Raw genomic sequence first — 25,468 nt, 5'->3', positions numbered from 1 at the left:
TTGTTGGTTAAATTTAAACTAATGTTGTTAGGCAGATATCAGTGGTGGCAGTAATCAAAGCATATGCTGTGAGCCTTACACACAGGCTGAAAGCCAGGCAAATGCTAATAAAAATACGAATAAACAAAAAAAAAAAAACGGCTCGAATTATAGCCCTAAAAAGTGCTTTTTGGGGTGCTGTCCTTGCAGCAGAGATGAGATGAGTCCTTCTGGACTGTAGTGGACACTAAATACACTAGCCTAGCTATCTATTTCCCTATAATGTCAGGAGCACAAAAACAACACGTCCTCTCACTAAGAAAACAAGGTCGTTATGAGTCTAAAATGGCGGCTTCCAAGTAGCTGGGAGGGTCTGTGAGGGAGTGTCTGATATTGATTGGCTCTAATGTGTCAGAAGGCTGTGACATACAGGGTCAAAGTTTCCTCAATGATGACACATAGGGGGCGGATCGAACATCGCATGTGTTCGCCCACAGCCGCGAACGGGAACATACTATGTTCGCCGTGACCCGTTTGCGGGCGAACAGTTCGGGACATCACTATTCAAAACCAAAACCAAAAAAAAGACACTTAACAGGATTAAACTGATAGGAATAGTATTACTTAACACACCACTCCTATCTGGTGGCACATTAGATTGCACGCGCAGTGCCCCAAATTTGAAGTAGGAGGACCGACCAAGCATCTTTTTCCATCTCCCGGTTCCTAAAATCCATGCCATATACACATCCCCTGATAGGGGACACCGCAGTGGAAGGTACCCGGCCGAAATTTCTTTGCACAAAAGGCAATCCCCAACCTGTACTCGATTGTGCAAAAGGAAGTAACCTTACCATGGGTCCCATCCGCACGTCTTGTAATTCTCTGTCTGGGAAATTATATATTTATCAAATCTATCTATTTATCTATCAAATCTATCTAACTATCAATCGTATCTATCAAATGTATATTGCATCTATTGATCTATGTAATCTATGTATCTATCTACCAAATCTATGTATCTCGTGGCCAGACTGTTTTGTGACAGCCACTTGTGTTTCTGCAAAATGTCCGTCTGCCAAATGTCCGTCGGCTAAAAGTCCGGCCACGATTGCACGCACAGTGCCCCAAATTTGAAGTAGGAGGACCGACCAAGCATCTTTTTCCATCTCCCGGTTCCTAAAATCCATGAAATATACACCTCCCCTGGCGGCGCAACTGCCTCTGGGAACCTTACCATGGGTCCCAGACCGCACGTCTTGTAATTCTCTGTCTGGGAAATTATATATTTATCAAATCTATCTAACTATCAATCGTATCTATCAAATGTATATTGCATCTATTGATCTATGTAATCTATGTATCTATCTATCAAATCTATCTATCTCGTGGCCGGACAGTTTTGTCACAGCCACTGGTGTTTCGGCCAAATGTCCATCGGCTAAAAGTCCGGCCATGACTGCACGCGCAGTACCCAAATTTTAAGTAAGAGGACCGACCAAGCATCTTTTTCCATCTCCTGGTTCCTAAAATCCATGCCATATACACCTCCCCTGGTGCCGCAACTGCCTCTGGGAACCTTACCATGGGTCCCAGACCGCACGTCTTGTTATTCTCTGTCTGGGAAATTATATATCTATCAAATCTATCTATTTATCTATCAAATCTATCTAACTATCAATCGTATCTATCAAATGTATATTGCATCTATTGATCTATGTAATCTATGTATCTATCAAATCTATCTATCTCGTGGCCAGACTGTTTTGTGACAGCCACTGGTGTTTCGGCCAAATGTCCGTCGGACAAATGTCCGTCGGCTAAAAGTCTGGCCACAATTGCACGTGCAGTGCCCCAAATTTGAAGTAGGAGGACCAACCAAGCATCTTTTTCCATCTCCCGGTTCCTAAAATCCATGCCATATACACCTCCCCCGATAGGGGGAGTAGCAGGTATTAAAAACTATTAAACAGATCAGAATAGTACTACTTAACACACCACTCATATCTGGTGCCACAGTAAATTGCATGCGCAGTGCCCCAAATTTGAAGTAGGAGGACCGACCAAGCATCTTTTTCTATCTCCCGGTTCCTAAAATCCATGCAATATACAGCTCCCTCAATAGGGGGAGTAACAGGTATTAAACTGATCAGAATAGAACTACTTAACACACCACTCATATCTGGTGCCACAGTAGATTGCACGCGCAGTGCACCAAATTTGATGTAGGAGGACCGACCAAGCATCTTTTTCCATCTCCCGGTCCCTAAAATCCATGCCATATACACCTCCCCCGATAGGGGGAGTAACAGGTATTAAACTGATCAGAATAGTACTACTTAACACACCACTCATATCTGGTGCCACAGTAGATTGCACGCGCAGTGCACCAAATTTGATGTAGGAGGACCGACCAAGCATCTTTTTCCATCTCCCGGTTCCTAAAATCCATGCCATATACACCTCCCCCGATAGGGGGAGTAGCAGGTATTAAAAACTATTAAACAGATCAGAATAGTACTACTTAACACACCACTCATATCTGGTGCCACAGTAAATTGCATGCGCAGTGCCCCAAATTTGAAGTAGGAGGACCGACCAAGCATCTTTTTCTATCTCCCGGTTCCTAAAATCCATGCAATATACAGCTCCCTCAATAGGGGGAGTAACAGGTATTAAACTGATCAGAATAGAACTACTTAACACACCACTCATATCTGGTGCCACAGTAGATTGCACGCGCAGTGCACCAAATTTGATGTAGGAGGACCGACCAAGCATCTTTTTCCATCTCCCGGTCCCTAAAATCCATGCCATATACACCTCCCCCGATAGGGGGAGTAACAGGTATTAAACTGATCAGAATAGTACTACTTAACACACCACTCATATCTGGTGCCACAGTAGATTGCACGCACAGTGCCCCAAATTTGAAGTAGGAGGACCGACCAAGCATCTTTTCCCATCTCCTGGTTCCTAAAATCCATGCCATATACACGTTCCCTGGCACCACAACTGCCTCTGGGAACCTTACCATGGGTCCCAGACCACACGTCTTGTAATTCTCTGTCTGGGAAATTATATATCTATCAAATCTATCTATTGATCTATCAAATCTATCTAACTATCAATCGTATCTATCAAATGTATATTGCATCTATTGATCTATGTAATCTATGTATCTATCTATCAAATCTATCTATCTCGTGGCCGGACTGTTTTGTGACAGCCACTTGTGTTTCGGCCAAATGTCCGTCGGCTAAAAGTCCGGCCACGATTGCATGCGCACTGCCCCAAATTTGAAGTAGGAGGAACGGCCAAGCATCTTTTTCCATCTCCCAGTTCCTAAAATCCATGCCATATACACCTCCCCCGATAGGGGGAGTAACAGGAATTAAACTGATCAGAATAGTACTACTTAACACACCACTCATATCTGGTGCCACAGTAGATTGCACGCGCAGTGCCCCAAATTTGAAGTAGGAGGACCGACCAAGCATCTTTTTCCATCTCCCGGTTCCTAAAATTCATGCCATATACACGTCCCCTGGTGCCGCAACTGCCTCTGGGAACCTTACCATGGGTCACAGACCGCACGTCTTGTAATTCTCTGTCTGGGAAATTATATATCTATCAAATCTATCTATTTATCTATCAAATCTATCTAACTATCAATCAAATCTATCAAATGTATATTGCATCTATTGATCTATGTAATCTATGTATCTATCAAATCTATCTATCTCGTGGTTGTGCAAATGGACTGTTTGCGGTTGTTTGCGGTGCGTTACACGGGGAGTTTGGTCTGTCACTGTGAAGCGGGCGTAACCCTTACACTACCTGATCGATACAACATCATACCTTATGTTTTAAAGCAAGTTATTCCAAACAATTTAGGAATGAGGTGATTTATGCCCTTTATGGCTTAAAACCAGACTCTGCATCAACTATGTAATTTTCCGTGGGAGTTTTGCCATGGATCCCGCTTCGGCATGCCACAGTCCAGGTGTTAGTCCCCTTGAAACAACTTTTCCATCACTATTGTGGCCAGAAAGAGTCCCTGTTGGTTTTAAAGTTGCTGTTAACTTGCCAGAAATTGACAACAAACTTGCAGAGCTCTTGCAGCAGACTTGCCAGAAATTGACAACAAACTTGCAGAGCTCTTGCAGTTGACTTGCCAGAAATTCTCTTGCTAGAGACTTGCCAGGCAAACTTGCTGCAAGTTCAAAAAGTGTCAACTAGAACTTTTGCTGCAATTATGATGCAAGTAAACACACTTGCCAGTGAAAACCTGCTGCAAAAGTTAGCTACAAGTTTGTGGCAAGTTATCCTTGCTATCTGGGTAAGTGTCTACTGCCACACTGCCTTGAATTCACCCTATCCTGTCTGATCTTGGAAGTTAAGCAGGGCCAGGCCTGGTCAGTACCTGGATGGGAGACCGTCTGGGAACACCAGGTGCGGTAGGCTTTTTTTTTTTTTCATTTTTGAAGCAGTGAAGCATACTTCATATTTACTGATAGTAGCAATATTATTTGAAACAACTGTATCTTGCAATTACTAAAAATTAAATGTCCATTGTATTAAAGATAATTATCTTTTGTAAAGATAGACAGACAGGCAGAAAGAGGGGCAGGAAACTCTTTATCTGTGTATACTTTTTGTCATGGGTCAGCAAGTAATTCTGGGCCTGTACTGGCACTATTTATTAATTTATTTATATGTTTGCCATCTAAATTTTAACCCCGTTTTAACTCTACAATTTTTTACAGACTGTGAATGACAGCATGAGCAAGAACAAAACGCGTTGGGAAGAGGCACTATGTGTCTACCGCCACCTGCCTTGAATGCACCCGATCCCGTCTGATCTCGGAAGTTAATCAGGGCCAGGCCTGGTCAGTACCTAGATGGGAGACTGCCTGGGAACACCAGGTGCGGTAGGCGTTTTTTTTTCATTTTTAAAGAATCGAAGCATTCTTCATATTTACTGATAGTAGCAATATTCTTTGAAACAACTGTATCTTGCAATTACTAAAAATTAGATGTCCATTGTATCAAAGATAATTATCTTTTGTAAAGACAGACAGAAAGGCAGGCAGAAAGAGGGGCAGGAAACTCTTTATCTGTGTATACTATTTGTCATGGGTCAGCAAGTGATTCTGGGCCTGTACTGGCACTATTTATTAATTTATTTATATATTTGCCATCTAAATTTTAACCCCATTTTAACTCTTCAATTTTTTACAGACTGTGAATGACAACATGAGCAAGAACAAAACGCGTTGGGAAGAGGCACTACGTGTCCACCGCCACACTGCCTTGAATGCACCCGATCCCGTCTAATCTCAGAAGTTAAGCAGCGCCAGGCCTGGTCAGTACCTGGATGGGAGACCGCCAGGGAACACCCGGTGCGGGAGGCTTTTTTTTCATTTTTAAAGCAGTGAAGTATGCTTCATATTTACTGATAGTAGCAATATCCTTTGAAACAACTGTATCTTGCAATTACTAAAAATCAGATGTCCATTGTATTAAAGATAATTATCTTTTGTAAAGACAGACAGGCAGGCTGGCAGAAAGGGGGGCAGGAAACTCTTTATCTGTGTATACTTTTTGTCATGGGTCAGCAAGTGATTCTGGGCCTGTACTGGCACTATTTATTAATTTATTTATATATTTGCCATCTAATTCTTAACCCTGTTTTAACTCTTCAATTTTTTACAGACTGTGAATGACTGCATGAGCAAGAACAAAACGCATTGGGAAGAGGCGCTAAGTGTCCACCGCCACACTGCCTTGAATGCACCCGATCCCGTCTTATCTCGGAAGTTAAGCAGCACCAGGCCTGGTCAGTACCTTGATGGGAGACCGCCTGGGAACACCAGGTGCGGTAGGCTTTTTTTTTTTCATTTTTAAAGCAGTGAAGCATGCTTCATATTTACTGATAGTAGCAATATTCTTTGAAACAACTGTATCTTGCAATTACTAAAAATCAGATGTCCATTGTATTAAAGATAATTATCTTTTGTAAAGACAGACAGGCAGGCAGGCAGAAAGAGGGGCAGGAAACTCTTTATCTGTGTATACTTTTTGTCATGGGTCAGCAAGTGATTCTGGGCCTGTACTGGCACTATTTATTAATTTATTTATATATATTTCTTTCATGTAATTAGCAAGAGTCCATGAGCTAGTGACGTATGGGATATACATTCCTACCAGGAGGGGCAAAGTTTCCCAAACCTTAAAATGCCTATAAATACACCCCTCACCACACCCACAATTCAGTTTTTACAAACTTTGCCTCCCGTTGAGGTGGTGAAGTAAGTTTGTGCTTAAGATTCTTTGTTGATATGCGCTTCCCAATAGGTTGAAGTCCGGTTTTCCTCTCGAAGTGCAGCGAATGTCAGAGAGACGTGAAGAGAGTATTGCCTATTTGAATTCAATGGTCTACCTCTAGGGGATTTATTTAATAGGTTCTCTGTTATCGGTCGTAGAGATTTCTTCTCCTACCTCCCTTTTCAGATCGACAATATACTCTTATATACCATTACCTCTACTGATTCTCGTTTCAGTACTGGTTTGGCTATCTGCTATATGTAGAGGAGTGTCCAGGGGTAAGTAAATCTTATTCTTTGTGACACTCTGCGCTATGGTTGGGCACTTTATATGTAAAGTTCTAAATATATGTCTATAAGCTTATAATGCCTTGATTCAGAATAATCAGTATTCCTTTTTAAATACAGACTGTCAGTTTCATTATTGGGATAATGCATTTAATTATTTTTTCTTACCTTGAAAAATTTCATTTGACCAATTTTTCCTGCATGCTGTTAGGCTCGCGGGGGCAGAAAATGTTTCTTTTTATTACGTCATTTTTGGAGCAAACTTTTTTTGGCGCTAAAAATTTTGTCATTTCCGGTGACGTAATTTACGCCGGAAGTTGTATTCTGTTACGCATGCGTATTCAGACATTTTTTTGCGCCAAAAAAATGTGGGTGTCTTTTTTACTCACATTATTTAAACTTTTCTTTTTCTCTGCTTCTGGTTCTAGAAGCTTATTTTTTGCATTCTTTCCCATTCCTGAAACTGTCATTTAAGGAATTTGATAATTTTGCTTTATATGTTGTTTTTTCTATTACATATTGCAAGATGTCTCATCCTGACCCTGGATCAAAATCCACTAATGGACAGACGCTGCCTGATGCTGGTTCTACCAAAGTTAAAGGGACAGTCAAGTATAAATTAAACTTTCATTATTCAGATAGGACTTTTAATTTTAATCGACTTTCCAATTTACTTTTATCATCAAATTTGCTTTTTTCCCTTGGTATTCTTAGTTTAAACTAAACATAGGTAGGCTCATATGCTAATTTCTAAGCCTTTGAGGGCTGCCTCTTATCACATGCTTTTTAAATCTCTATTCAACACAAAGAGACAGAAAGTACACGTGGGCTATATAGATAACACTGTGTTCAGGCACAGAACGTTATTTAAGATCTAGCACAATACAATGCTAAATTTAAGACAATAGATAATAAACAGTCACAGTCATGTGATCAGGGGTCTGGAAGAAGGTTCCTAGTAATCACAAAGGTAAAAAGTACATTAATATAACTGTGTTGGTTATGCAAAACTGGGGAATGAGTAATAAAGGGATTATCTATCTTTTAAAACAATAACAATTCTATGGTTGACTGTCCCTTTAAGTGTATATGTTGTAAGCTTGTGGTAACTGTTCCTCCAGCTGTAGTTTGTGAAAGCTGTCATGATAAACTTTCCAATGCAGATTGTGTTTCCATTAGTAATAATCCTTTAACTGTTGTTGTTCCTTCAACATCTATTGTTCAGGATGTTCCTGTTAATGTTAAAGAATTTGTTTCTAATTCTATTAGGAAGGCTCTGTCTGTTATTCCTCCTTCCAGTAAACGTAAAAGGTCTTTCAAAACTTCTCACACTTCAGATGAATTTTTAGGTGACTGCCATCATTCTGACTTATCTGTTTCTGATGAGGTTTTTTCCGGTTCAGAAGATTCAACTTCAGATATTGATACTGATAAATCTTCATATTTATTTAAGATGGAGTTTATTCGTTCATTACTTAAAGAAGTTTTGATTGCTTTAGATATGGAGGAGTCTAGTCCTCTTGATACTAAAACTGCTAAACGTTTAAATTCGGTTTATAAACCTCATGTGTTAATTCCGGAAGTTTTTCCAGTTCCTGATGCTATCTCAGATGTGATTGCTAGGCAATAGGATAGTCTGGGTACTTCATTTACTCCTTCTCCAAGGTTTAAGAAATTGTTCCCTGTGCCATCTGATAGATTGGAGTTTTGGGATAAAATCCCTAAAGTCGATGGGGCTATCTCTACTCTTGCCAAATGTACTGCTATTCCTACGGCAGATAGCACTTCGTTTAAAGATCCTTTAGATAGGAAAATTGAATCTTTTTTAAGAAAAGCTTATTTATGTTCAGGTAATCTACTAAGACCTGCTATCTCTTTGGCTGATGTTGCAGCAGCTTCAACTTTCTGGTTGGAGGCTTTAGCGCAACAAGTGACAGATCATAATACATATGGCATTGTTAAACTTCTTCAACACGCTAATAACTTTGTCTGTGATGCCATTTTTGATATCATTAGAGTTGATGTCCGGTATATGTCTTTAGCTATTTTAGCTAGACGAGCTTTATGGCTTAAATCCTGGAATGTAGATATGACTTCTAAGTCAACTTTGCTTTCTCTCTCTTTCCAAGGTAATAAGTTGTTTGGTTCTCAGTTGGATTCTATAATTTCAACTGTTACTGGAGGGAAGGGTGCCTTTTTGCCTTAGGGCAAAAAATCTAAAGGTAATTACAGGGCTGCTAATCGTTTTCGTTCCTTTCGTCAGAATAAGGAGCAGAAGTCCTATCCTTCCCCTAAAGGAACAGTTTCCGGTTGGAAAACTAATCCAGTCTGGAATAAATCCAAGCCTTCTAGAAAGTCAAAACCAGCTCCTAAATCCCCATGAAGGTGCGGCCCTCATTCCAGCGCAGCTGGTAGGGGGCAGGTTACGATTTTTCAATTCGGTTTGGATCAATTCGGTTCACAATCTTTGGATTCAGAACATTGTTTCGCAAGGGTACAGAATAGGTTTCAAAGTAAGACCGCCTGTGAGAAGATTCTTTCTCTCACGCATTCCAGTCAATCCAGTGAAGGCTCAGGTGTTTCTGAAATGTGTTTCAGACCTAGAGTTAGCTGGGGTAATTATACCAGTTCCAGTTCTGGAACAAGGTCTGGGGTTTTATTCGAATCTATTCATCATACCAAAGAAAGAGAATTCTTTCAGACCAGTTCTGGATCTAAAGATATTGAATCGTTATGTAAGGATACCAACATTCAAAATGGTGACTATAAGAACTATTCTGCCTTTTGTTCAGCAAGGGCATTATATGTCTACAATAGACTTACAGGATGCATGCCTGCATATTCCAATTCCTCCAGATCACTATCAGTTTCTGAGATTCTCTTTTCTAGACAAGCATTACCAGTTTATTGCTCTTCCATTTGGTCTAGCAACAGCGCCAAGGATCTTTTCGAAGGTTCTCGGTGCCCTTCTCTCTGTAATCAGAGAAAAGGGTATTGCAGTATTTCCTTATTTGGACGATATCTTGGTACTTGCTCAGTCTTCACATTCTGCAGAATCTCATACAAATCAACTTGTGTTGTTTCTTCAAAATCATGGTTGGAGGATCAACAGATGCGAGTCTATCAGGTTGGGGAGCTGTATGGGGATCTCTGACAGCGCAAGGGGTTTGGGAATCTCAGGAGGCGAGATTACCAATCAACATTTTGGAACTCCGTGCGATTTTCAGAGCTCTTCAATTTTGGCCTCTTCTGAAGAGAGAATCATTTATTTGTTTTCAAACAGACAATGTCACGACCGTGGCATATGTCAATCATCAAGGTGGGACTCACAGTCCTCAAGCTATGAAAGAAGTATCTCGGATACTTGTATGGGCGGAATCCAGCTCCTAATTTCTGCGGTTCACATCCCAGGTGTAGACAATTGGGAAGCGGATTATCTCAGTCGCCAGACGTTACATCCGGGCGAATGGTCTCTTCATCCAGAGTTTTTTCTTCAGATTGTTCGAATCTGGGGTCTTCCAGAAATAGATCTGATGGCCTCTCATCTGAACAAGAAACTTTCCAGGTATCTGTCCAGATCCCGGGATCCTCAGGCGGAAGCAGTGGATGCGTTGTCAATTCCTTGGAATTATCATCCTGCTTATATCTTTCCGCCTCTAGTTCTTCTTCCGAAAGTAATCTCCAAAATTCTAATGGAGCGCTCACTTGTACTGCTGGTGGCTCCAGCATGGCTGCACAGGTTTTGGTTTGCGGATCTCGTTCGGATGGCCAGTTGTCAACCTTGGACACTTCCGTTAAGGCCAGACCTTCTATCTCAAGGCCCTTTTTTCCATCACGATCTCAAATCATTAAATTTGAAGGTATGGAGATTGAACGCTTGATACTTAGTCATAGAGGTTTCTCTGACTCAGTGATTAATGCTATGTTACAGGCTCGTAAATCTGTATCTAGGAAAATTTATTATCGAGTTTGGAAGACTTACATCTCTTGGTGTTCCTCTCATAAATTCTCCTGGCATTCTTTCAGAATTCCTAGAATTTTACAATTTCTTCAGGATGGTTTGGTTAAAGGTTTGTCTGCAAGTTCTTTGAAAGGACAAATATCTGCTCTTTCTGTTCTTTTTCACAGAAAGATTGCTAATGTTCCTGATATTCATTGTTTTGTACAGGCTTTGGTCCGTATCAAACCCGTCATTAAGCCAATCTCTCCTCCTTGGAGTCTTAATTTGGTTTTGTCAGCTTTACAGGCTCCTCCGTTTGAGCCTATGCATTCTCTGGACATTAAATTACTTTCTTGGAAAGTACTGTTCCTTTTGGCTATCTCTTCTGCTAGAAGAGTTTCTGAGTTATCTGCTCTTTCTTGTGAATCTCCTTTTCTGATTTTTCATCAGGATAAGGCGCTGCGGACTTCATTTCAATTTTTACCTAAGGTTGTGAATTCTAACAACATTAATAGAGAAATTGTTGTCCTTTCATTATGTCCTAATCCTAAGAATTCTAAGGAGAGATCGTTACATTCTTTGGATGTAGTTAGAGCTTTGAAATATTATGTTGAAGCTACTAAAGATTTTAGAAAGACTTCTAGTCTGTTTGTTATCTTTTCTGGTTCCAGGAGAGGTCAAAAGGATTCTGCCATTTCTTTGGCGTCTTGGTTAAAGTCTTTGATTCATCATGCTTATGTAGAGTCGGGTAAGTCCCCGCCTCAAAGAATTATGGCTCATTCTACTAGGTCAGTTTCTACTTCCTGGGCTTTTAGGAATGAAGCTTCTGTTGATCAGATTTGTAAAGTAGCAACTTGGTCTTCTTTGCATACTTTTACTAAATTCTACCATTTTGATGTGTTTTCTTCTTCTGAAGCAGTTTTTGGTAGAAAAGTACTTCAGGCAGCTGTTTCTGTTTGATTCGTCTGCTTATAATTTCAGTTTTTTTCATTATAAAGATTAAAACTTTTGTTTTGGGTTGTGGATTATTTTTTCAGCGGAATTGGCTGTCTTTATTTTATCCCTCCCTCTCTAGTGACTCTTGCGTGGAAATTCCACATCTTGGGTATCTGCTATCCCATACGTCACTAGCTCATGGACTCTTGCTAATTACATGAAAGAAAACATAATTTATGTAAGAACTTACCTGATAAATTCATTTCTTTCATATTAGCAAGAGTCCATAAGGCCCACCCTTTTTTGTGGTGGTTATGATTTTTTTGTATAAAGCACAATTATTCCAATTCCTTATTTTTTTGATGCTTTCGCTCCTTTATCACCCCACTTCTTGGCTAATTGTTAAAATGAATTGTGGGTGTGATGAGGGGTGTATTTATAGGCATTTTAAGGTTTGGGAAACTTTGCCCTCCTGGTAGGAATGTATATCCCATACGTCACTAGCTCATGGACTCTTGCTAATATGAAAGAAATGAATTTATCAGGTAAGTTCTTACATAAATTATGTTATTTGCCATCTAAATTTTAACCCCGTTTTAACTCTTCAATTCTTTACAGACTGTGAATGACAGCATGAGCAAGAACAAAACGCATTGGGAAGATGCGCTATGTGTCTACCGCCACACTGCCTTGAATGCACCCGATCCCGTCTGATCTCGGAAGTTAAGCAGGGCCAGGCCTGGTCAGTACCTGGATGGGAGACCGCCTGGGAACACCAGGTGCGGTAGGCTTTTTTTTTATTTTTAAAGCAGTGAAGCATGCTTCATATTTACTGATAGTAGCAATATTCTTTGAAACAACTGTATCTTGCAATTACTAAAAATCAGATGTCCATTGTATTAAAGATAATTATCTTTTGTAAAGACAGACAGGCAGGCAGGCAGAAAGAGGGGCAGGAAACTCTTTATCTGTGTATACTTTTTGTCATGGGTCAGCAAGTGATTCTGGGCCTGTACTGGCACTATTTATTAATTTATTTATATATTTGCCATCTAATTTTTAACCCCGTTTTAACTCTTCAATTTTTTACAGACTGTGAATGACAGCATGAGCAAGAACAAAACGCATTGGGAAGATGCGCTAAGTGTCTACCGCCACACTGCCTTGAATGCACCCGATCCCGTCTGATCTCGGAAGTTAAGCAGGGCCAGGCCTGGTCAGTACCTGGATGGGAGACCGCCTGGGAACACCAGGTGCGGTAGGCTTTTTTTTTATTTTTAAAGCAGTGAAGCATGCTTCATATTTACTGATAGTAGCAATATTCTTTGAAACAACTGTATCTTGCAATTACTAAAAATCAGATGTCCATTGTATTAAAGATAATTATCTTTTGTAAAGACAGACAGGCAGGCAGAAAGAGGGGCAGGAAACTCTTTATCTGTGTATACTTTTTGTCATGGGTCAGCAAGTGATTCTGGGCCTGTACTGGCACTATTTATTAATTTATTTATATATTTGCCATCTAATTTTTAACCCCGTTTTAACTCTTCAATTTTTTACAGACTGTGAATGACAGCATGAGCAAGAACAAAACGCATTGGGAAGATGCGCTATGTGTCTACCGCCACACTGCCTTGAATGCACCCGATCCCGTCTGATCTCGGAAGTTAAGCAGGGCCAGGCCTGGTCAGTACCTGGATGGGAGACCGCCTGGGAACACCAGGTGCGGTAGGCTTTTTTTTTATTTTTAAAGCAGTGAAGCATGCTTCATATTTACTGATAGTAGCAATATTCTTTGAAACAACTGTATCTTGCAATTACTAAAAATCAGATGTCCATTGTATTAAAGATAATTATCTTTTGTAAAGACAGACAGGCAGGCAGAAAGAGGGGCAGGAAACTCTTTATCTGTGTATACTTTTTGTCATGGGTCAGCAAGTGATTCTGGGCCTGTACTGGCACTATTTATTAATTTATTTATATATTTGCCATCTAATTTTTAACCCCGTTTTAACTCTTCAATTTTTTACAGACTGTGAATGACAGCATGAGCAAGAACAAAACGCATTGGGAAGATGCGCTATGTGTCTACCGCCACACTGCCTTGAATGCACCCGATCCCGTCTGATCTCGGAAGTTAAGCAGGGCCAGGCCTGGTCAGTACCTGGATGGGAGACCGCCTGGGAACACCAGGTGCGGTAGGCTTTTTTTTTATTTTTAAAGCAGTGAAGCATGCTTCATATTTACTGATAGTAGCAATATTCTTTGAAACAACTGTATCTTGCAATTACTAAAAATCAGATGTCCATTGTATTAAAGATAATTATCTTTTGTAAAGACAGACAGGCAGGCAGGCAGAAAGAGGGGCAGGAAACTCTTTATCTGTGTATACTTTTTGTCATGGGTCAGCAAGTGATTCTGGGCCTGTACTGGCACTATTTATTAATTTATTTATATATTTGCCATCTAATTTTTAACCCCGTTTTAACTCTTCAATTTTTTACAGACTGTGAATGACAGCATGAGCAAGAACAAAACGCATTGGGAAGATGCGCTATGTGTCTACCGCCACACTGCCTTGAATGCACCCGATCCCGTCTGATCTCGGAAGTTAAGCAGGGCCAGGCCTGGTCAGTACCTGGATGGGAGACCGCCTGGGAACACCAGGTGCGGTAGGCTTTTTTTTTATTTTTAAAGCAGTGAAGCATGCTTCATATTTACTGATAGTAGCAATATTCTTTGAAACAACTGTATCTTGCAATTACTAAAAATCAGATGTCCATTGTATTACAGATAATTATCTTTTGTAAAGACAGACAGGCAGGCAGGCAGAAAGAGGGGCAGGAAACTCTTTATCTGTGTATACTTTTTGTCATGGGTCAGCAAGTGATTCTGGGCCTGTACTGGCACTATTTATTAATTTATTTATATATTTGCCATCTAATTTTTAACCCCGTTTTAACTCTTCAATTTTTTACAGACTGTGAATGACAGCATGAGCAAGAACAAAACGCATTGGGAAGATGCGCTATGTGTCTACCGCCACACTGCCTTGAATGCACCCGATCCCGTCTGATCTCGGAAGTTAAGCAGGGCCAGGCCTGGTCAGTACCTGGATGGGAGACCGCCTGGGAACACCAGGTGCGGTAGGCTTTTTTTTTATTTTTAAAGCAGTGAAGCATGCTTCATATTTACTGATAGTAGCAATATTCTTTGAAACAACTGTATCTTGCAATTACTAAAAATCAGATGTCCATTGTATTAAATATAATTATCTTTTGTAAAGACAGACAGGCAGGCAGGCAGAAAGAGGGGCAGGAAACTCTTTATCTGTGTATACTTTTTGTCATGGGTCAGCAAGTGATTCTGGGCCTGTACTGGCACTATTTATTAATTTATTTATATATTTGCCATCTAATTTTTAACCCCGTTTTAACTCTTCAATTTTTTACAGACTGTGAATGACAGCATGAGCAAGAACAAAACGCATTGGGAAGATGCGCTATGTGTCTACCGCCACACTGCCTTGAATGCACCCGATCCCGTCTGATCTCGGAAGTTAAGCAGGGCCAGGCCTGGTCAGTACCTGGATGGGAGACCGCCTGGGAACACCAGGTGCGGTAGGCTTTTTTTTTATTTTTAAAGCAGTGAAGCATGCTTCATATTTACTGATAGTAGCAATATTCTTTGAAACAACTGTATCTTGCAATTACTAAAAATCAGATGTCCATTGTATTAAAGATAATTATCTTTTGTAAAGACAGACAGGCAGGCAGGCAGAAAGAGGGGCAGGAAACTCTTTATCTGTGTATACTTTTTGTCATGGGTCAGCAAGTGATTCTGGGCCTGTACTGGCACTATTTATTAATTTATTTATATATTTGCCATCTAATTTTTAACCCCGTTTTAACTCTTCAATTTTTTACAGACTGTGAATGACAGCATGAGCAAGAACAAAACGCATTGGGAAGATGCGCTAAGTGTCTACCGCCACACTGCCTTGAATGCACCCGATCCCGTCTGATCTCGGAAGTTAAGCAGGGCCAGGCCTGGTCAGTACCTGGATGGGAGACCGCCTGGGAACACCAGGTGCGGTAGGCTTTTTTTTTATTTTTAAAGCAGTGAAGCATGCTTCATATTTACTGATAGTAGCAATATTCTTTGAAACAACTGTATCTTGCAATTACTAAAAATCAGATGTCCATTGTATTAAAGATAATTATCTTTTGTAAAGACAGACAGGCAGGCAGGCAGAAAGAGGGGCAGGAAACTCTTTATCTGTGTATACTTTTTGTCATGGGTCAGCAAGTGATTCTGGGCCTGTACTGGCACTATTTATTAATTTATTTATATATTTGCCATCTAATTTTTAACCCCGTTTTAACTCTTCAATTTTTTACAGACTGTGAATGACAGCATGAGCAAGAACAAAACGCATTGGGAAGATGCGCTATGTGTCTACCGCCACACTGCCTTGAATGCACCCGATCCCGTCTGATCTCGGAAGTTAAGCAGGGCCAGGCCTGGTCAGTACCTGGATGGGAGACCGCCTGGGAACACCAGGTGCGGTAGGCTTTTTTTTTATTTTTAAAGCAGTGAAGCATGCTTCATATTTACTGATAGTAGCAATATTCTTTGAAACAACTGTATCTTGCAATTACTAAAAATCATATGTCCATTGTATTACAGATAATTATCTTTTGTAAAGACAGACAGGCAGGCAGGCAGAAAGAGGGGCAGGAAACTCTTTATCTGTGTATACTTTTTGTCATGGGTCAGCAAGTGATTCTGGGCCTGTACTGGCACTATTTATTAATTTATTTATATATTTGCCATCTAATTTTTAACCCCGTTTTAACTCTTCAATTTTTTACAGACTGTGAATGACAGCATGAGCAAGAACAAAACGCATTGGGAAGATGCGCTATGTGTCTACCGCCACACTGCCTTGAATGCACCCGATCCCGTCTGATCTCGGAAGTTAAGCAGGGCCAGGCCTGGTCAGTACCTGGATGGGAGACCGCCTGGGAACACCAGGTGCGGTAGGCTTTTTTTTTATTTTTAAAGCAGTGAAGCATGCTTCATATTTACTGATAGTAGCAATATTCTTTGAAACAACTGTATCTTGCAATTACTAAAAATCAGATGTCCATTGTATTAAAGATAATTATCTTTTGTAAAGACAGACAGGCAGGCAGGCAGAAAGAGGGGCAGGAAACTCTTTATCTGTGTATACTTTTTGTCATGGGTCAGCAAGTGATTCTGGGCCTGTACTGGCACTATTTATTAATTTATTTATATATTTGCCATCTAATTTTTAACCCCGTTTTAACTCTTCAATTTTTTACAGACTGTGAATGACAGCATGAGCAAGAACAAAACGCATTGGGAAGATGCGCTAAGTGTCTACCGCCACACTGCCTTGAATGCACCCGATCCCGTCTGATCTCGGAAGTTAAGCAGGGCCAGGCCTGGTCAGTACCTGGATGGGAGACCGCCTGGGAACACCAGGTGCGGTAGGCTTTTTTTTTATTTTTAAAGCAGTGAAGCATGCTTCATATTTACTGATAGTAGCAATATTCTTTGAAACAACTGTATCTTGCAATTACTAAAAATCAGATGTCCATTGAATTAAAGATAATTATCTTTTGTAAAGACAGACAGAAAGGCAGGCAGAAAGAAAGAGGGGCAGGAAACTCTTTACCTGTGTATACTTGTTGTCATGGGTCAGAAAGTGATTCTGGGCCTGTACTGGCACTATTTATTAATTTATTTATATATTTGCCATCTAATTTTTAACCCCGTTTTAACTCTTCAATTTTTTACAGACTGTGAATGACAGCATGAGCAAGAACAAAACGCATAGGGAAGAGGTGCTAAGTGTCTACCGCCACGCTGCCCTGAATGCACCCGATCCCGTCTGATCTCGGAAGTTAAGCAGGGCCAGGACTGGTCAATACCTTGATGGGGGACCGCCTGGGATCACCAGGTGCGGTAGGATTTATTTTTTATTTTTAAAGCAGTGAAGCATTTTAACTCTTCAATTTTTTACAGACTATGAATGACAGCATGAGCAAGAACAAAATGCATTGGGAAGAGCTGCTAAGTGTCTACCGTCACACTGCCTTGAATGCACACGATCCCATATGATCTCAATTGTTAAGCAGGGCCAGGCCTGGTCAGTACCTGGATGGGAGACCGCCTGGGAACACCAGGTGCGGTAGGCTTTTTTTTATTTTTAAAGCAGTGAAGCATGCTTCATATTTACTGATAGTAGCAATATTCTTTGAAACAACTGTATCTTGCAATTACTAAAAATCAGATGTCCATTGTATTAAATATAATTATCTTTTGTAAAGACAGACAGGCAGGCAGGCAGAAAGAGGGGCAGGAAACTCTTTATCTGTGTATACTTTTTGTCATGGGTCAGCAAGTGATTCTGGGCCTGTACTGGCACTATTTATTAATTTATTTATATATTTGCCATCTAATTTTTAACCCCGTTTTAACTCTTCAATTTTTTACAGACTGTGAATGACAGCATGAGCAAGAACAAAACGCATTGGGAAGATGCGCTATGTGTCTACCGCCACACTGCCTTGAATGCACCCGATCCCGTCTGATCTCGGAAGTTAAGCAGGGCCAGGCCTGGTCAGTACCTGGATGGGAGACCGCCTGGGAACACCAGGTGCGGTAGGCTTTTTTTTTATTTTTAAAGCAGTGAAGCATGCTTCATATTTACTGATAGTAGCAATATTCTTTGAAACAACTGTATCTTGCAATTACTAAAAATCAGATGTCCATTGTATTAAAGATAATTATCTTTTGTAAAGACAGACAGGCAGGCAGGCAGAAAGAGGGGCAGGAAACTCTTTATCTGTGTATACTTTTTGTCATGGGTCAGCAAGTGATTCTGGGCCTGTACTGGCACTATTTATTAATTTATTTATATATTTGCCATCTAATTTTTAACCCCGTTTTAACTCTTCAATTTTTTACAGACTGTGAATGACAGCATGAGCAAGAACAAAACGCATTGGGAAGATGCGCTATGTGTCTACCGCCACACTGCCTTGAATGCACCCGATCCCGTCTGATCTCGGAAGTTAAGCAGGGCCAGGCCTGGTCAGTACCTGGATGGGAGACCGCCTGGGAACACCAGGTGCGGTAGGCTTTTTTTTATTTTTAAAGCAGTGAAGCATGCTTCATATTTACTGATAGTAGCAATATTCTTTGAAACAACTGTATCTTGCAATTACTAAAAATCAGATGTCCATTGTATTAAAGATAATTATCTTTTGTAAAGACAGACAGACAGGCAGGCAGGCAGAAAGAGGGGCAGGAAACTCTTTATCTGTGTATACTTTTTTGTCATGGGTCAGCAAGTGATTCTGGGCCTGTACTGGCACTATTTATTAATTTATTTATATATTTGCCATCTAATTTTTAACCCCGTTTTAACTCTTCAATTTTTTACAGACTGTGAATGACAGCATGAGCAAGAACAAAACGCATTGGGAAGATGCGCTATGTGTCTACCGCCACACTGCCTTGAATGCACCCGATCCCGTCTGATCTCGGAAGTTAAGCAGGGCCAGGCCTGGTCAATTCCTGGATGGGAGACTTCCTGGGAACACCATGTCCGGTATTTTTTTTCTTCCATTTTTAAAGCAGTGAAGCATGCTTCATATTTACTGATAGTAGCAAAATTCTTTGAAACAACTGTATCTTGCAGTTACTAAAAATCAGATGTCCATTGAATTAAAGATAATTATCTTTTGTAAAGACAGACAGAAAGGCAGGCAGGCAGAAAGGGGGGCAGGAAACTCTTTACCTGTGTATACTTGTTGTCATGGGTCAGAAAGTGATTCTGGGCCTGTACTGGCACTATTTATTAATTTATTTATATATTTGCCATCTAATTTTTAACCCCGTTTTAACTCTTCAATTTTTTACAGACTGTGAATGACAGCATGAGCAAGAACAAAATGCATAGGGAAGAGGTGCTAAGTGTCTACCGCCACGCTGCCCTGAATGCACCTGATCTCGGAAGTTATGCAGGGCCAGGACTGGTCAATACCTTGATGGGGGACCGCCTGGGAACACCAGGTGCGGTAGGCTTTTTTTTTATTTTTAAAGCAGTGAAGCATGCTTCATATTTACTGATAGTAGCAATATTCTTTGAAACAACTGTATCTTGCAATTACTAAAAATCAGATGTCCATTGTATTAAAGATAATTATCTTTTGTAAAGACAGACAGGCAGGCAGAAAGAGGGGCAGGAAACTCTTTATCTGTGTATACTTTTTGTCATGGGTCAGCAAGTGATTCTGGGCCTGTACTGGCACTATTTATTAATTTATTTATATATTTGCCATCTAATTTTTAACCCCGTTTTAACTCTTCAATTTTTTACAGACTGTGAATGACAGCATGAGCAAGAACAAAACGCATTGGGAAGATGCGCTATGTGTCTACCGCCACACTGCCTTGAATGCACCCGATCCCGTCTGATCTCGAAGTTAAGCAGGGCCAGGCCTGGTCAGTACCTGGATGGGAGACCGCCTGGGAACACCAGGTGCGGTAGGCTTTTTTTTATTTTTAAAGCAGTGAAGCATGCTTCATATTTACTGATAGTAGCAATATTCTTTGAAACAACTGTATCTTGCAATTACTAAAAATCAGATGTCCATTGTATTAAATATAATTATCTTTTGTAAAGACAGACAGACAGGCAGGCAGGCAGAAAGAGGGGCAGGAAACTCTTTATCTGTGTATACTTTTTGTCATGGGTCAGCAAGTGATTCTGGGCCTGTACTGGCACTATTTATTAATTTATTTATATATTTGCCATCTAATTTTTAACCCCGTTTTAACTCTTCAATTTTTTACAGACTGTGAATGACAGCATGAGCAAGAACAAAACGCATTGGGAAGATGCGCTATGTGTCTACCGCCACACTGCCTTGAATGCACCCGATCCCGTCTGATCTCGGAAGTTAAGCAGGGCCAGGCCTGGTCAGTACCTGGATCGGAGACCGCCTGGGAACACCAGGTGCGGTAGGCTTTTTTTTTTCATTTTTAAAGCAGTGAAGCATGCTTCATATTTACTGATAGTAGCAATATTCTTTGAAACAACTGTATCTTGCAATTACTAAAAATCAGATGTCCATTGTATTAAAGATAATTATCTTTTGTAAAGACAGACAGACAGGCAGGCAGGCAGAAAGAGGGGCAGGAAACTCTTTATCTGTGTATACTTTTTGTCATGGGTCAGCAAGTGATTCTGGGCCTGTACTGGCACTATTTATTAATTTATTTATATATTTGCCATCTAATTTTTAACCCTGTTTTAACTCTTCAATTTTTTACAGACTGTGAATGACAGCATGAGCAAGAACAAAACGCATTGGGAAGATGCGCTAAGTGTCTACCGCCACACTGCCTTGAATGCACCCGATCCCGTCTGATCTCGGAAGTTAAGCAGGGCCAGGCCTGGTCAGTACCTGGATGGGAGACCGCCTGGGAACACCAGGTGCGGTAGGCTTTTTTTTTATTTTTAAAGCAGTGAAGCATGCTTCATATTTACTGATAGTAGCAATATTCTTTGAAACAACTGTATCTTGCAATTACTAAAAATCAGATGTCCATTGTATTAAAGATAATTATCTTTTGTAAAGACAGACAGGCAGGCAGGCAGAAAGAGGGGCAGGAAACTCTTTATCTGTGTATACTTTTTGTCATGGGTCAGCAAGTGATTCTGGGCCTGTACTGGCACTATTTATTAATTTATTTATATATTTGCCATCTAATTTTTAACCCCGTTTTAACTCTTCAATTTTTTACAGACTGTGAATGACAGCATGAGCAAGAACAAAACGCATTGGGAAGATGCGCTATGTGTCTACCGCCACACTGCCTTGAATGCACCCGATCCCGTCTGATCTCGGAAGTTAAGCAGGGCCAGGCCTGGTCAGTACCTGGATGGGAGACCGCCTGGGAACACCAGGTGCGGTAGGCTTTTTTTTATTTTTAAAGCAGTGAAGCATGCTTCATATTTACTGATAGTAGCAATATTCTTTGAAACAACTGTATCTTGCAATTACTAAAAATCAGATGTCCATTGTATTGAAGATTATTATCTTTTGTAAAGACAGACAGACAGGCAGGCAGGCAGAAAGAGGGGCAGGAAACTCTTTATCTGTGAATACCTTTTGTCATGGGTTAGCAAGTGATTCTGGGCCTGTACTGGCACTATTTATTAATTTATTTATATATTTGCCATCTAAATTTTAACCCCGTTTTAACTCTTCAATTTTATACAGACTGTGAATGACAGCATGAGCAAGAACAGAACACGTTGGGAAGAGGCGCTAATTGTCTACCTCCACACTTGTCTACCTCCACACTGACTTGAATGCAACCAATCCCGTTTGATCTCAGAAGTTAAGCAGGGCCAGGCCTGGTCAATTCCTGGATGGGAGACCGCCTGGGAACACCATGTCCGGTACTTTATTTTCTTCCATTTTTAAAGCAGTGAAGCATGCTTCATATTTACTGATAGTAGCAAAATTCTTTGAAACAACTGTATCTTGCAGTTACTAAAAATCAGATGTCCATTGAATTAAAGATAATTATCTTTTGTAAAGACAGACAGAAAGGCAGGCAGGCAGAAAGAGGGGCAGGAAACTCTTTATCTGTGTATACTTGTTGTCATGGGTCAGAAAGTGATTCTGGGCCTTTACAGGCACTATTTATTAATTTATTTATATATTTGCCATCTAATTTTTAACCCCGTTTTAACTCTTCAATTTTTTACAGACTGTGAATGACAGCATGAGCAAGAACAAAACGCATTGGGAAGAGGTGCTAAGCGTCTACCGCCACGCTGCCCTGAATGCACCCGATCCCGTCTGATCTCGGAAGTTAAGCAGGGCCAGGACTGGTCAATATCTGGATGGGGGACCGCCTGGGGACACCAGGTGCGGTAGGATTTATTTTTTATTTTTAAAGCAGTGAAGCATGCTTCATATTTATTGGTAGTAGCAATATTCTTTGAAACAACTGTATCTTGCAGTTACTAAAAATCAGATGTCCATTGTATTAAAGATAATTATCTTTTGTAAAGACAGACAGACAGGCAGGCAGGCAGAAAGAGGGGCAGGAAACTCTTTATCTGTGTATACTTGTTGTCATGGGTCAGAAAGTGATTCTGGGCCTGTACTGGCACTATTTATTAATTTATTTATATATTTGCCATCTAATTTTTAACCCCGTTTTAACTCTTCAATTTTTTACAGACTATGAATGACAGCATGAGCAAGAACAAAATGCATTGGGAAGAGCTGCTAAGTGTCTACCGTCACACTGCCTTGAATGCACCCGATCCTGTCTGATCTCGGAAGTTAAGCAGGGCCAGGCCTGGTCAGTACCTGGATGGGAGACCGCCTGGGAACACCAGGTGCGGTAGGCTTTTTTTTTTTTTTTAAAGCAGTGAAGCATGCTTCATATTAATTACTAGTAGCAATATTCTTTGAAACAACTGTATCTTGCAATTACTTAAAATCAGATGTCCATTGTATTAAAGATAATTATCTTTTGTAAAGACAGACAGGCAGGAAGGCAGAAAGAGGGGCAGGAAACTCTTTATCTGTGTATACTTGTTGTCATGGGTCAGCAAGTGATTCTGGGCCTGTACTGGTACTATTTATTAATTTATTTATATATTTGCAATCTAATTTTTAACCCCGTTTTAACTCTTCAATTTTTTACAGACTGTGAATGACAGCATGAGCAAGAACAAAACGCATTGGGAAGAAGCACTAAGTGTTCACCGCCACACTGCCTTGAATGCAACCGATCCCGTCTGATCTCGGATGCTAAGCAGGGCCAGGTCTGGTCAGTACCTGGATGGGGGACCGCCTGGTAACACCAGGTGTCCATTGTATAAGTATCTTTTGTAAAGACAGACAGACAGGCAGGCAGGCAGAAAGAGGGGCAGGAAACTCTTTATCTGTGTATACTTTTTTGTCATGGGTCAGCAAGTGATTCTGGGCCTGTACTGGCACTATTTATTAATTTATTTATATATTTGCCATCTAATTTTTAACCCCGTTTTAACTCTTCAATTTTTTACAGACTGTGAATGACAGCATGAGCAAGAAAAAAACGCATTGGGAAGACGCGCTAAGTGTCTACCGCCACACTGCCTTGAATGCACCCGATCCCGTCTGATCTCGGAAGTTAAGCAGGGCCAGGCCTGGTCAGTACCTGGATGGAAGACCGCCTGGGAACACCAGGTGCGGTAGGCTTTTTTTTTATTTTTAAAGCAGTGAAGCATGCTTCATATTTACTGATAGTAGCAATATTCTTTGAAACAACTGTATCTTGCAATTACTAAAAATCAGATGTCCATTGTATTAAAGATTATTATCTTTTGTAGTAGCAATATTCTTTGAAACAACAGTATCTTGCAATTACTTAAAATCAGATGTCCATTGTATTAAAGATAATTATCTTTTGTAAAGACAGACAGGCAGGAAGGCAGAAAGAGGGGCAGAAAACTCTTTATCTGTGTATACTTTTTGTCATGGGTCAACAAGTGATTCTATTTATTAATTTATTAATTTATTTATATATTTGCCATCTATTAATTTATTTATATATTTGCCATCTAAATTTTAACCCCGTTTTAACTCTTCAATTTTATACAGACTGTGAATGACAGCATGAGCAAGAACAAAACACGTTGGGAAGAGGTGCTAATTGTCTACCTCCACACTTGTCTACCTCCACACTGCCTTGAATGCAACCAATCCTGTCTGATCTCAGAAGTTAAGCAGCGCCAGGCCTGGTCAATTCCTGGATGGGAGACCGCCTGGGAACACCATGTCCGGTACTTTTTTTTTTTCCATTTTTAAAACAGTGAAGCATGCTTCATATTTACTGATAGTAGCAATATTCTTTGAAACAACTGTATCTTGCAGTTACTAAAAATCAGATGTCCATTGAATTAAAGATAATTATCTTTTGTAAAGACAGGCAGGCAGGCAGAAAGAGGGGCAGGAAACTCTTTATCTGTGTATACTTGTTGTCATGGGTCAGAAAGTGATTCTGGGCCTGTACTGGCACTATTTATTAATTTATTTATATATTTGCCATCTAATTTTTAACCCCGTTTTAACTCTTCAATTTTTTACAGACTGTGAATGACAGCATGAGCAAGAACAAAACGCATTTGGAAGAGGCGCTAAGTGTCTACCGCCACACTGCCTTGAATGCACCTGATCCCGTCTGATCTCAGAAGTTAAGCAGGGCCAGGCCTGGTCAATACCTGGATGGGTGACTTACAGCATGAGCAAGAACAAAACACGTTGGGAAGAGGCGCTAATTGTCTACCTCCACACTTCCTTGAATGCAACCAATCACGTCTGATCTCAGAAGTTAAGCAGGGCCAGGCCTGGTCAATTCCTGGATCGAAGACCTCCTGGGAACACCATGTGCGGTGCGCTTTTTTTTTCCCATTTTTAAAGCAGTGAAGCATGCTTCATATTTACTGATAGTAGCAATATTCTTTGAAACAACTGTATCTTGCAGTTACTAAAAATCAGATGTCCATTGAATTAAAGATAATTATCTTTTGTAAAGACAGACAGACAGGCAGGCAGGCAGAAAGAGGGTCAGGAAACGCTTTATCTGTGTATACTTGTTGTCATGGGTCAGAAAGTGATTCTGGGCCTGTACTGGCATTATTTATTAATTTATTTATATATTTGCCATCTAATTTTTAACCCTGTTTTAACTCTTCATTTTTTTACAAACTGTGAATGACAGCATGAGCAAGAACAAAACCCATTGGGAAGAGGCACTAAGTGTCTACCGCCACACTGCCTTGAATGCACCCGATCCCGTCTGATCTCGGAAGTTAAGCAGGGCCAGGCCTGGTCAGTACCTGGATGGGAGACTGCCTGGGAACACCAGGTGCATGAGCAAGAGC

General features: G+C 40.4%; 19 non-coding genes and 9 pseudogenes across 19 annotated transcripts; all 28 read left to right on the top strand.

Moving 5' to 3' along the window:
• Positions 1 to 4,327: 4,327 nt before the first annotated feature.
• LOC128646143 (uncharacterized) lies at positions 4,328 to 4,446 on the top strand (annotated as a pseudogene).
• Positions 4,447 to 4,802: 356 nt separating this feature from the next.
• Positions 4,803 to 4,920, top strand: LOC128646159 (uncharacterized; annotated as a pseudogene).
• A 357-nt stretch (positions 4,921 to 5,277) lies between these two features.
• On the top strand, positions 5,278 to 5,396 carry LOC128646203 (uncharacterized; annotated as a pseudogene).
• Positions 5,397 to 5,751: 355 nt separating this feature from the next.
• Positions 5,752 to 5,870, top strand: LOC128646179 (uncharacterized; annotated as a pseudogene).
• Positions 5,871 to 12,144: 6,274 nt separating this feature from the next.
• Positions 12,145 to 12,263, top strand: LOC128646270 (5S ribosomal RNA). Its single transcript, XR_008400233.1, has one exon. It is a non-coding gene; the product is annotated as a 5S ribosomal RNA (ribosomal RNA).
• A 355-nt stretch (positions 12,264 to 12,618) lies between these two features.
• On the top strand, positions 12,619 to 12,737 carry LOC128646269 (5S ribosomal RNA). Its single transcript, XR_008400232.1, has one exon. It is a non-coding gene; the product is annotated as a 5S ribosomal RNA (ribosomal RNA).
• A 351-nt stretch (positions 12,738 to 13,088) lies between these two features.
• LOC128646268 (5S ribosomal RNA) lies at positions 13,089 to 13,207 on the top strand. The gene has a single exon (XR_008400231.1). It is a non-coding gene; the product is annotated as a 5S ribosomal RNA (ribosomal RNA).
• Positions 13,208 to 13,558: 351 nt separating this feature from the next.
• Positions 13,559 to 13,677, top strand: LOC128646267 (5S ribosomal RNA). The gene has a single exon (XR_008400230.1). It is a non-coding gene; the product is annotated as a 5S ribosomal RNA (ribosomal RNA).
• Positions 13,678 to 14,032: 355 nt separating this feature from the next.
• Positions 14,033 to 14,151, top strand: LOC128646266 (5S ribosomal RNA). Its single transcript, XR_008400229.1, has one exon. It is a non-coding gene; the product is annotated as a 5S ribosomal RNA (ribosomal RNA).
• Positions 14,152 to 14,506: 355 nt separating this feature from the next.
• Positions 14,507 to 14,625, top strand: LOC128646265 (5S ribosomal RNA). Its single transcript, XR_008400228.1, has one exon. It is a non-coding gene; the product is annotated as a 5S ribosomal RNA (ribosomal RNA).
• Positions 14,626 to 14,980: 355 nt separating this feature from the next.
• LOC128646263 (5S ribosomal RNA) lies at positions 14,981 to 15,099 on the top strand. The gene has a single exon (XR_008400227.1). It is a non-coding gene; the product is annotated as a 5S ribosomal RNA (ribosomal RNA).
• Positions 15,100 to 15,454: 355 nt separating this feature from the next.
• LOC128646255 (5S ribosomal RNA) lies at positions 15,455 to 15,573 on the top strand. Its single transcript, XR_008400225.1, has one exon. It is a non-coding gene; the product is annotated as a 5S ribosomal RNA (ribosomal RNA).
• Positions 15,574 to 15,928: 355 nt separating this feature from the next.
• Positions 15,929 to 16,047, top strand: LOC128646243 (5S ribosomal RNA). Its single transcript, XR_008400224.1, has one exon. It is a non-coding gene; the product is annotated as a 5S ribosomal RNA (ribosomal RNA).
• Positions 16,048 to 16,402: 355 nt separating this feature from the next.
• Positions 16,403 to 16,521, top strand: LOC128646232 (5S ribosomal RNA). Its single transcript, XR_008400223.1, has one exon. It is a non-coding gene; the product is annotated as a 5S ribosomal RNA (ribosomal RNA).
• Positions 16,522 to 16,876: 355 nt separating this feature from the next.
• On the top strand, positions 16,877 to 16,995 carry LOC128646221 (5S ribosomal RNA). Its single transcript, XR_008400222.1, has one exon. It is a non-coding gene; the product is annotated as a 5S ribosomal RNA (ribosomal RNA).
• A 359-nt stretch (positions 16,996 to 17,354) lies between these two features.
• Positions 17,355 to 17,473, top strand: LOC128646181 (uncharacterized; annotated as a pseudogene).
• Positions 17,474 to 17,580: 107 nt separating this feature from the next.
• LOC128646157 (uncharacterized) lies at positions 17,581 to 17,699 on the top strand (annotated as a pseudogene).
• A 354-nt stretch (positions 17,700 to 18,053) lies between these two features.
• Positions 18,054 to 18,172, top strand: LOC128646210 (5S ribosomal RNA). Its single transcript, XR_008400221.1, has one exon. It is a non-coding gene; the product is annotated as a 5S ribosomal RNA (ribosomal RNA).
• Positions 18,173 to 18,527: 355 nt separating this feature from the next.
• LOC128646198 (5S ribosomal RNA) lies at positions 18,528 to 18,646 on the top strand. The gene has a single exon (XR_008400220.1). It is a non-coding gene; the product is annotated as a 5S ribosomal RNA (ribosomal RNA).
• Positions 18,647 to 19,005: 359 nt separating this feature from the next.
• Positions 19,006 to 19,124, top strand: LOC128646206 (uncharacterized; annotated as a pseudogene).
• Positions 19,125 to 19,944: 820 nt separating this feature from the next.
• LOC128646378 (5S ribosomal RNA) lies at positions 19,945 to 20,062 on the top strand. The gene has a single exon (XR_008400310.1). It is a non-coding gene; the product is annotated as a 5S ribosomal RNA (ribosomal RNA).
• Positions 20,063 to 20,420: 358 nt separating this feature from the next.
• Positions 20,421 to 20,539, top strand: LOC128646285 (5S ribosomal RNA). The gene has a single exon (XR_008400247.1). It is a non-coding gene; the product is annotated as a 5S ribosomal RNA (ribosomal RNA).
• A 361-nt stretch (positions 20,540 to 20,900) lies between these two features.
• On the top strand, positions 20,901 to 21,019 carry LOC128646187 (5S ribosomal RNA). Its single transcript, XR_008400219.1, has one exon. It is a non-coding gene; the product is annotated as a 5S ribosomal RNA (ribosomal RNA).
• Positions 21,020 to 21,374: 355 nt separating this feature from the next.
• On the top strand, positions 21,375 to 21,493 carry LOC128646174 (5S ribosomal RNA). The gene has a single exon (XR_008400218.1). It is a non-coding gene; the product is annotated as a 5S ribosomal RNA (ribosomal RNA).
• An 854-nt stretch (positions 21,494 to 22,347) lies between these two features.
• On the top strand, positions 22,348 to 22,466 carry LOC128646184 (uncharacterized; annotated as a pseudogene).
• A 360-nt stretch (positions 22,467 to 22,826) lies between these two features.
• LOC128646284 (5S ribosomal RNA) lies at positions 22,827 to 22,945 on the top strand. Its single transcript, XR_008400246.1, has one exon. It is a non-coding gene; the product is annotated as a 5S ribosomal RNA (ribosomal RNA).
• Positions 22,946 to 23,664: 719 nt separating this feature from the next.
• Positions 23,665 to 23,783, top strand: LOC128646276 (5S ribosomal RNA). Its single transcript, XR_008400239.1, has one exon. It is a non-coding gene; the product is annotated as a 5S ribosomal RNA (ribosomal RNA).
• Positions 23,784 to 25,345: 1,562 nt separating this feature from the next.
• LOC128646183 (uncharacterized) lies at positions 25,346 to 25,463 on the top strand (annotated as a pseudogene).
• Positions 25,464 to 25,468: the final 5 nt, after the last annotated feature.

The sequence above is a fragment of the Bombina bombina genome, chromosome 1, assembly GCF_027579735.1.
Source record: "Bombina bombina isolate aBomBom1 chromosome 1, aBomBom1.pri, whole genome shotgun sequence".
Lineage (NCBI taxonomy): Eukaryota > Metazoa > Chordata > Amphibia > Anura > Bombinatoridae > Bombina > Bombina bombina.
This window is presented reverse-complemented; position numbering and strand designations above follow the sequence as displayed.